Source organism: Montipora capricornis, chromosome 9 (assembly GCF_036669925.1).
Source record: "Montipora capricornis isolate CH-2021 chromosome 9, ASM3666992v2, whole genome shotgun sequence".
NCBI classification, from domain to species: Eukaryota; Metazoa; Cnidaria; class Anthozoa; order Scleractinia; family Acroporidae; genus Montipora; species Montipora capricornis.
In genome coordinates, this window is record NC_090891.1 from 51,083,371 (window position 1) to 51,092,428 (window position 9,058).

A 9,058-nucleotide genomic window follows, 5' to 3' on the forward strand; every position below is an offset into this window, starting at 1 on the left:
ATGGTGTTACTCAACTGCAAGACAGTGCAACCAATCCATGGCAATATAAGATACACTGACCTCAAGGCACCGATGGGATTTGAACCCATGACCTCCTGTTTACTAGACAGGTGCTCTAACCACCTGAGCTACGGCGCCAAGCGTAGATTGACTGCTAGAAAATGCAGTCGTGACACGGCTGCTGCTACTACGTCGTGGAAGTATGTCATGCAAAAAGGTCACGAGTCCAGCATTTCACTGTGTGAACAGTTGAAAAGACAGCACAGGAGATAAGGATGAGGACACGAACAGAACAATCCTCTGGAAAACCGTCGGCCTGGAACATAAGCAGCTTGTGGCTTCTAGCTTAAGCTGTTAGTTCAGGCTTAGTTGAGTTAGTGCAACAACCCCCACAAGCGACATAGCTTTGATTACTATCGTGTTGAAACAAGGGTTGTCTGCCCGTGTGTCTCTGAGTAGCCGCTAGTTTCACTCATTCCCGTCGACAGCGTCAAATATAACAAATGTAGTATTGGAGGCTCGAAATTGGTTTAAGGACATCGCTAACTCTTTTAAAGATGAACTTCCCTATCCTGGTGTCCTCGGTAGTATAGTGGAGAGTATCCCCGCCTGTCACGCGGGAGACCGGGGTTCAATTCCCCGCCGGGGAGATGGGTGTCGTTTTTGTGTTCGTGTGGCTAGCCTGTGCTTTTCGTGTATCACCTTCTCTCAAGTCAACTCTTCGAAATGTATGCGTTCGTCCTCGCTCCGGTCATAAAACGTAGGAGACATTGATATGATGACACAGTATAAATCAACGCCTTAACCTCATGTTCTCCTGAAATTTCCATTCATTAGCTAATTCTCTTCATTAAGACTCCTTGTTAGAGTTTGTGTAGATTCAAGACATTCATACAGTCTGGAAACAGGAGAGAACAATAGTGCATACCACACAAGTGAATGGTGCTTTCCGTACACTCTCATTGGCTAGCTCGGAGGTGAATGGCATGTTTCTCTTGGGACTTACGATGGTACCATGAGGAAATAAAAACAATGCTTATGCAAAATTTTGCACAGCAAACAAAGAGTATTATGGTATTTTTAAACTGGTCTATTTACCTCAGATCAAACGAAAAAGAAAAAACCGGCTTCCTGTTCTACTTCGGTGAGCGAGGAGTTAGTTTTATCCTTAAATCACCTTGTGTGGTACATAGTAAAATAATCATTCTTCTTAGTGTCGGTGAAACTGGTAGATATTTACCACCACTTCTCTGAATAATTGCGAATTATGGTAACAACAGACCTTACGATAACGTGTTTGACCAAGATTCCTGTTTTTTTCCCAGCATCTTGCAAGTGCAAACTCCTCATCACTCACACCAGAAATAGCATCAATCAAACAAATGTTGAGAGAGTTTCTTTCGAGTGCAGGCGAAGCCCAGATCCACACAAGAAAGAATGTTCTGTTTTTTGGGGCGTTTGGTGGTGTACTGAGTAACCTGGTCCGTTAGCTCAGTCGGCAGAGCGTGGTGCTGATAACGCCAAGGTCGTGAGTTCGAGCCTCACATGGACCAAGGCTTCCTCCGTGTTTTTCTCTGAGCTACTGTGGTCTTTAATTAGCTGCCTACTTTACCAAGGAGATTTCCTTCTCGACCTGTCGGTCTAGTGGCGTTATGTTTGCCTAGGAAGTGAAAAAGTCTACGTATTAAGTCCAGCATAGACCCTTTCTTGTTTTGCTTTATCCAAAACGTTTAGCTGGCATTTCGGCGAAGCTGTTGTGTTCACCAAAGTAATCTTCAGTGCTTAACAGAGTTGCGGTCAGCTGCAGTTTCTGGTTATGGCAATCCGTAGAGGCCAAAAATTTTACATGCTAGACCCGCATTCCACAAGAAGCCTTTATCTCCATGGTGACGAGAGGCTGGTGCGCTTTTTCCTCAGCTTTGATAGCATTTGTTAAATCCCCGATCAATATTGATGAAACTTTGACTTTCAGTGATACCATTGGCAAGCACAAGAGATCTCCAGAAAGCGGCCGACTCTAATTTCGGTACAGATGGTTGTAGATTGTTTGTCTCTTTAATTCAACCTTTTTTTACATTGAAATTAACTTAGAGTTGACCAATGTTCCCTCTCTTCATTAAAGGGATATTAGTGAGCCCTATAGAAATCGACTTACTGGTATGGGGGATTAGCTCAAGTGGTAGAGCGCCCGCTTTGCATGCGGGAGGTACCGGGATCAATACCCGGATCCTCCACTTTTGCACCATCCTGAAGTCAACTGAGAAACCTCAAACACCAAAAATCTGTTACAACAGTCCTCAATTGAAGACCAAGGAATGACCGGTTTTTCAAAAACTCGACAACCCTCAAGGAGAGACACCACTCCAAAGAGATGGTGTTACTCAACTGCAAGACAGTGCAACCAATCCATGGCAATATAAGATACACTGACCTCAAGGCACCGATGGGATTTGAACCCATGACCTCCTGTTTACTAGACAGGTGCTCTAACCACCTGAGCTACGGCGCCAAGCGTAGATTGACTGCTAGAAAATGCAGTCGTGACACGGCTGCTGCTACTACGTCGTGGAAGTATGTCATGCAAAAAGGTCACGAGTCCAGCATTTCACTGTGTGAACAGTTGAAAAGACAGCACAGGAGATAAGGATGAGGACACGAACAGAACAATCCTCTGGAAAACCGTCGGCCTGGAACATAAGCAGCTTGTGGCTTCTAGCTTAAGCTGTTAGTTCAGGCTTAGTTGAGTTAGTGCAACAACCCCCACAAGCGACATAGCTTTGATTACTATCGTGTTGAAACAAGGGTTGTCTGCCCGTGTGTCTCTGAGTAGCCGCTAGTTTCACTCATTCCCGTCGACAGCGTCAAATATAACAAATGTAGTATTGGAGGCTCGAAATTGGTTTAAGGACATCGCTAACTCTTTTAAAGATGAACTTCCCTATCCTGGTGTCCTCGGTAGTATAGTGGAGAGTATCCCCGCCTGTCACGCGGGAGACCGGGGTTCAATTCCCCGCCGGGGAGATGGGTGTCGTTTTTGTGTTCGTGTGGCTAGCCTGTGCTTTTCGTGTATCACCTTCTCTCAAGTCAACTCTTCGAAATGTATGCGTTCGTCCTGGCTCCGGTCATAAAACGTAGGAGACATTGATATGATGACACAGTATAAATCAACGCCTTAACCTCATGTTCTCCTGAAATTTCCATTCATTAGCTAATTCTCTTCATTAAGACTCCTTGTTAGAGTTTGTGTAGATTCAAGACATTCATACAGTCTGGAAACAGGAGAGAACAATAGTACATACCACACAAGTGAATGGTGCTTTCCGTACACTCTCATTGGCTAGCTCGGAGGTGAATGGCATGTTTCTCTTGGGACTTACGATGGTACCATGAGGAAATAAAAACAATGCTTATGCAAAATTTTGCACAGCAAACAAAGAGTATTATGGTATTTTTAAACTGGTCTATTTACCTCAGATCAAACGAAAAAGAAAAAACCGGCTTCCTGTTCTACTTCGGTGAGCGAGGAGTTAGTTTTATCCTTAAATCACCTTGTGTGGTACATAGTAAAATAATCATTCTTCTTAGTGTCGGTGAAACTGGTAGATATTTACCACCACTTCTCTGAATAATTGCGAATTATGGTAACAACAGACCTTACGATAACGTGTTTGACCAAGATTCCTGTTTTTTTCCCAGCATCTTGCAAGTGCAAACTCCTCATCACTCACACCAGAAATAGCATCAATCAAACAAATGTTGAGAGAGTTTCTTTCGAGTGCAGGCGAAGCCCAGATCCACACAAGAAAGAATGTTCTGTTTTTTGGGGCGTTTGGTGGTGTACTGAGTAACCTGGTCCGTTAGCTCAGTCGGCAGAGCGTGGTGCTGATAACGCCAAGGTCGTGAGTTCGAGCCTCACATGGACCAAGGCTTCCTCCGTGTTTTTCTCTGAGCTACTGTGGTCTTTAATTAGCTGCCTACTTTACCAAGGAGATTTCCTTCTCGACCTGTCGGTCTAGTGGCGTTATGTTTGCCTAGGAAGTGAAAAAGTCTACGTATTAAGTCCAGCATAGACCCTTTCTTGTTTTGCTTTATCCAAAACGTTTAGCTGGCATTTCGGCGAAGCTGTTGTGTTCACCAAAGTAATCTTCAGTGCTTAACAGAGTTGCGGTCAGCTGCAGTTTCTGGTTATGGCAATCCGTAGAGGCCAAAAATTTTACATGCTAGACCCGCATTCCACAAGAAGCCTTTATCTCCATGGTGACGAGAGGCTGGTGCGCTTTTTCCTCAGCTTTGATAGCATTTGCTAAATCCCCGATCAATATTGATGAAACTTTGACTTTCAGTGATACCATTGGCAAGCACAAGAGATCTCCAGAAAGCGGCCGACTCTAATTTCGGTACAGATGGTTGTAGATTGTTTGTCTCTTTAATTCAACCTTTTTTTACATTGAAAGCAACTTAGAGTTGACCAATGTTCCCTCTCTTCATTAAAGGGATATTAGTGAGCCCTATAGAAATCGACTTACTGGTATGGGGGATTAGCTCAAGTGGTAGAGCGCCCGCTTTGCATGCGGGAGGTACCGGGATCAATACCCGGATCCTCCACTTTTGCACCATCCTGAAGTCAACTGAGAAACCTCAAACACCAAAAATCTGTTACAACAGTCGTCAATTGAAGACCAAGGAATGACCGGTTTTTCAAAAACTCGACAACCCTCAAGGAGAGACACCACTCCAAAGAGATGGTGTTACTCAACTGCAAGACAGTGCAACCAATCCATGGCAATATAAGATACACTGACCTCAAGGCACCGATGGGATTTGAACCCATGACCTCCTGTTTACTAGACAGGTGCTCTAACCACCTGAGCTACGGCGCCAAGCGTAGATTGACTGCTAGAAAATGCAGTCGTGACACGGCTGCTGCTACTACGTCGTGGAAGTATGTCATGCAAAAAGGTCACGAGTCCAGCATTTCACTGTGTGAACAGTTGAAAAGACAGCACAGGAGATAAGGATGAGGACACGAACAGAACAATCCTCTGGAAAACCGTTGGCCTGGAACATAAGCAGCTTGTGGCTTCTAGCTTAAGCTGTTAGTTCAGGCTTAGTTGAGTTAGTGCAACAACCCCCACAAGCGACATAGCTTTGATTACTATCGTGTTGAAACAAGGGTTGTCTGCCCGTGTGTCTCTGAGTAGCCGCTAGTTTCACTCATTCCCGTCGACAGCGTCAAATATAACAAATGTAGTATTGGAGGCTCGAAATTGGTTTAAGGACATCGCTAACTCTTTTAAAGATGAACTTCCCTATCCTGGTGTCCTCGGTAGTATAGTGGAGAGTATCCCCGCCTGTCACGCGGGAGACCGGGGTTCAATTCCCCGCCGGGGAGATGGGTGTCGTTTTTGTGTTCGTGTGGCTAGCCTGTGCTTTTCGTGTATCACCTTCTCTCAAGTCAACTCTTCGAAATGTATGCGTTCGTCCTGGCTCCGGTCATAAAACGTAGGAGACATTGATATGATGACACAGTATAAATCAACGCCTTAACCTCATGTTCTCCTGAAATTTCCATTCATTAGCTAATTCTCTTCATTAAGACTCCCTGTTAGAGTTTGTGTAGATTCAAGACATTCATACAGTCTGGAAACAGGAGAGAACAATAGTACATACCACACAAGTGAATGGTGCTTTCCGTACACTCTCATTGGCTAGCTCGGAGGTGAATGGCATGTTTCTCTTGGGACTTACGATGGTACCATGAGGAAATAAAAACAATGCTTATGCAAAATTTTGCACAGCAAACAAAGAGTATTATGGTATTTTTAAACTGGTCTATTTACCTCAGATCAAACGAAAAAGAAAAAACCGGCTTCCTGTTCTACTTCGGTGAGCGAGGAGTTAGTTTTATCCTTAAATCACCTTGTGTGGTACATAGTAAAATAATCATTCTTCTTAGTGTCGGTGAAACTGGTAGATATTTACCACCACTTCTCTGAATAATTGCGAATTATGGTAACAACAGACCTTACGATAACGTGTTTGACCAAGATTCCTGTTTTTTTCCCAGCATCTTGCAAGTGCAAACTCCTCATCACTCACACCAGAAATAGCATCAATCAAACAAATGTTGAGAGAGTTTCTTTCGAGTGCAGGCGAAGCCCAGATCCACACAAGAAAGAATGTTCTGTTTTTTGGGGCGTTTGGTGGTGTACTGAGTAACCTGGTCCGTTAGCTCAGTCGGCAGAGCGTGGTGCTGATAACGCCAAGGTCGTGAGTTCGAGCCTCACATGGACCAAGGCTTCCTCCGTGTTTTTCTCTGAGCTACTGTGGTCTTTAATTAGCTGCCTACTTTACCAAGGAGATTTCCTTCTCGACCTGTCGGTCTAGTGGCGTTATGTTTGCCTAGGAAGTGAAAAAGTCTACGTATTAAGTCCAGCATAGACCCTTTCTTGTTTTGCTTTATCAAAACGTTTAGCTGGCATTTCGGCGAAGCTGTTGTGTTCACCAAAGTAATCTTCAGTGCTTAACAGAGTTGCGGTCAGCTGCAGTTTCTGGTTATGGCAATCCGTAGAGGCCAAAAATTTACATGCTAGACCCGCATTCCACAAGAAGCCTTTATCTCCATGGTGACGAGAGGCTGGTGCGCTTTTTCCTCAGCTTTGATAGCATTTGTTAAATCCCCGATCAATATTGATGAAACTTTGACTTTCAGTGATACCATTGGCAAGCACAAGAGATCTCCAGAAAGCGGCCGACTCTAATTTCGGTACAGATGGTTGTAGATTGTTTGTCTCTTTAATTCAACCTTTTTTACATTGAAAGCAACTTAGAGTTGACCAATGTTCCCTCTCTTCATTAAAGGGATATTAGTGAGCCCTATAGAAATCGACTTACTGGTATGGGGGATTAGCTCAAGTGGTAGAGCGCCCGCTTTGCATGCGGGAGGTACCGGGATCAATACCCGGATCCTCCACTTTTGCACCATCCTGAAGTCAACTGAGAAACCTCAAACACCAAAAATCTGTTACAACAGTCGTCAATTGAAGACCAAGGAATGACCGGTTTTTCAAAAACTCGACAACCCTCAAGGAGAGACACCACTCCAAAGAGATGGTGTTACTCAACTGCAAGACAGTGCAACCAATCCATGGCAATATAAGATACACTGACCTCAAGGCACCGATGGGATTTGAACCCATGACCTCCTGTTTACTAGACAGGTGCTCTAACCACCTGAGCTACGGCGCCAAGCGTAGATTGACTGCTAGAAAATGCAGTCGTGACACGGCTGCTGCTACTACGTCGTGGAAGTATGTCATGCAAAAAGGTCACGAGTCCAGCATTTCACTGTGTGAACAGTTGAAAAGACAGCACAGGAGATAAGGATGAGGACACGAACAGAACAATCCTCTGGAAAACCGCCGGCCTGGAACATAAGCAGCTTGTGGCTTCTAGCTTAAGCTGTTAGTTCAGGCTTAGTTGAGTTAGTGCAACAACCCCCACAAGCGACATAGCTTTGATTACTATCGTGTTGAAACAAGGGTTGTCTGCCCGTGTGTCTCTGAGTAGCCGCTAGTTTCACTCATTCCCGTCGACAGCGTCAAATATAACAAATGTAGTATTGGAGGCTCGAAATTGGTTTAAGGACATCGCTAACTCTTTTAAAGATGAACTTCCCTATCCTGGTGTCCTCGGTAGTATAGTGGAGAGTATCCCCGCCTGTCACGCGGGAGACCGGGGTTCAATTCCCCGCCGGGGAGATGGGTGTCGTTTTTGTGTTCGTGTGGCTAGCCTGTGCTTTTCGTGTATCACCTTCTCTCAAGTCAACTCTTCGAAATGTATGCGTTCGTCCTGGCTCCGGTCATAAAACGTAGGAGACATTGATATGATGACACAGTATAAATCAACGCCTTAACCTCATGTTCTCCTGAAATTTCCATTCATTAGCTAATTCTCTTCATTAAGACTCCTTGTTAGAGTTTGTGTAGATTCAAGACATTCATACAGTCTGGAAACAGGAGAGAACAATAGTGCATACCACACAAGTGAATGGTGCTTTCCGTACACTCTCATTGGCTAGCTCGGAGGTGAATGGCATGTTTCTCTTGGGACTTACGATGGTACCATGAGGAAATAAAAACAATGCTTATGCAAAATTTTGCACAGCAAACAAAGAGTATTATGGTATTTTTAAACTGGTCTATTTACCTCAGATCAAACGAAAAAGAAAAAACCGGCTTCCTGTTCTACTTCGGTGAGCGAGGAGTTAGTTTTATCCTTAAATCACCTTGTGTGGTACATAGTAAAATAATCATTCTTCTTAGTGTCGGTGAAACTGGTAGATATTTACCACCACTTCTCTGAATAATTGCGAATTATGGTAACAACAGACCTTACGATAACGTGTTTGACCAAGATTCCTGTTTTTTTCCCAGCATCTTGCAAGTGCAAACTCCTCATCACTCACACCAGAAATAGCATCAATCAAACAAATGTTGAGAGAGTTTCTTTCGAGTGCAGGCGAAGCCCAGATACACACAAGAAAGAATGTTCTGTTTTTTGGGGCGTTTGGTGGTGTACTGAGTAACCTGGTCCGTTAGCTCAGTCGGCAGAGCGTGGTGCTGATAACGCCAAGGTCGTGAGTTCGAGCCTCACATGGACCAAGGCTTCCTCCGTGTTTTTCTCTGAGCTACTGTGGTCTTTAATTAGCTGCCTACTTTACCAAGGAGATTTCCTTCTCGACCTGTCGGTCTAGTGGCGTTATGTTTGCCTAGGAAGTGAAAAAGTCTACGTATTAAGTCCAGCATAGACCCTTTCTTGTTTTGCTTTATCCAAAACGTTTAGCTGGCATTTCGGCGAAGCTGTTGTGTTCACCAAAGTAATCTTCAGTGCTTAACAGAGTTGCGGTCAGCTGCAGTTTCTGGTTATGGCAATCCGTAGAGGCCAAAAATTTTACATGCTAGACCCGCATTCCACAAGAAGCCTTTATCTCCATGGTGACGAGAGGCTGGTGCGCTTTTTCCTCAGCTTTGATAGCATTTGTTAAATCCCCGATCAA

The 9,058-nt window shown here is 44.3% G+C and overlaps 15 non-coding genes across 15 annotated transcripts; 11 read left to right on the top strand and 4 right to left on the bottom strand.

The window, feature by feature from the left end:
• Nucleotides 1-64: 64 nt before the first annotated feature.
• Nucleotides 65-138, bottom strand: Trnat-agu (transfer RNA threonine (anticodon AGU)). The gene has a single exon. It is a non-coding gene; the product is annotated as a tRNA-Thr (tRNA).
• Nucleotides 139-578: 440 nt separating this feature from the next.
• Trnad-guc (transfer RNA aspartic acid (anticodon GUC)) lies at nt 579-650 on the top strand. The gene has a single exon. It is a non-coding gene; the product is annotated as a tRNA-Asp (tRNA).
• An 830-nt stretch (nt 651-1,480) lies between these two features.
• Nucleotides 1,481-1,553, top strand: Trnai-gau (transfer RNA isoleucine (anticodon GAU)). Its single transcript has one exon. It is a non-coding gene; the product is annotated as a tRNA-Ile (tRNA).
• Nucleotides 1,554-2,161: 608 nt separating this feature from the next.
• On the top strand, nt 2,162-2,234 carry Trnaa-ugc (transfer RNA alanine (anticodon UGC)). Its single transcript has one exon. It is a non-coding gene; the product is annotated as a tRNA-Ala (tRNA).
• Nucleotides 2,235-2,435: 201 nt separating this feature from the next.
• Nucleotides 2,436-2,509, bottom strand: Trnat-agu (transfer RNA threonine (anticodon AGU)). Its single transcript has one exon. It is a non-coding gene; the product is annotated as a tRNA-Thr (tRNA).
• Nucleotides 2,510-2,949: 440 nt separating this feature from the next.
• Nucleotides 2,950-3,021, top strand: Trnad-guc (transfer RNA aspartic acid (anticodon GUC)). The gene has a single exon. It is a non-coding gene; the product is annotated as a tRNA-Asp (tRNA).
• An 830-nt stretch (nt 3,022-3,851) lies between these two features.
• Trnai-gau (transfer RNA isoleucine (anticodon GAU)) lies at nt 3,852-3,924 on the top strand. Its single transcript has one exon. It is a non-coding gene; the product is annotated as a tRNA-Ile (tRNA).
• Nucleotides 3,925-4,532: 608 nt separating this feature from the next.
• Nucleotides 4,533-4,605, top strand: Trnaa-ugc (transfer RNA alanine (anticodon UGC)). The gene has a single exon. It is a non-coding gene; the product is annotated as a tRNA-Ala (tRNA).
• Nucleotides 4,606-4,806: 201 nt separating this feature from the next.
• Nucleotides 4,807-4,880, bottom strand: Trnat-agu (transfer RNA threonine (anticodon AGU)). Its single transcript has one exon. It is a non-coding gene; the product is annotated as a tRNA-Thr (tRNA).
• A 440-nt stretch (nt 4,881-5,320) lies between these two features.
• Trnad-guc (transfer RNA aspartic acid (anticodon GUC)) lies at nt 5,321-5,392 on the top strand. The gene has a single exon. It is a non-coding gene; the product is annotated as a tRNA-Asp (tRNA).
• Nucleotides 5,393-6,222: 830 nt separating this feature from the next.
• On the top strand, nt 6,223-6,295 carry Trnai-gau (transfer RNA isoleucine (anticodon GAU)). Its single transcript has one exon. It is a non-coding gene; the product is annotated as a tRNA-Ile (tRNA).
• Nucleotides 6,296-6,900: 605 nt separating this feature from the next.
• Nucleotides 6,901-6,973, top strand: Trnaa-ugc (transfer RNA alanine (anticodon UGC)). Its single transcript has one exon. It is a non-coding gene; the product is annotated as a tRNA-Ala (tRNA).
• A 201-nt stretch (nt 6,974-7,174) lies between these two features.
• Trnat-agu (transfer RNA threonine (anticodon AGU)) lies at nt 7,175-7,248 on the bottom strand. The gene has a single exon. It is a non-coding gene; the product is annotated as a tRNA-Thr (tRNA).
• A 440-nt stretch (nt 7,249-7,688) lies between these two features.
• On the top strand, nt 7,689-7,760 carry Trnad-guc (transfer RNA aspartic acid (anticodon GUC)). The gene has a single exon. It is a non-coding gene; the product is annotated as a tRNA-Asp (tRNA).
• Nucleotides 7,761-8,590: 830 nt separating this feature from the next.
• Nucleotides 8,591-8,663, top strand: Trnai-gau (transfer RNA isoleucine (anticodon GAU)). Its single transcript has one exon. It is a non-coding gene; the product is annotated as a tRNA-Ile (tRNA).
• The last annotated feature ends 395 nt before the right edge of the window (nt 8,664-9,058 follow it).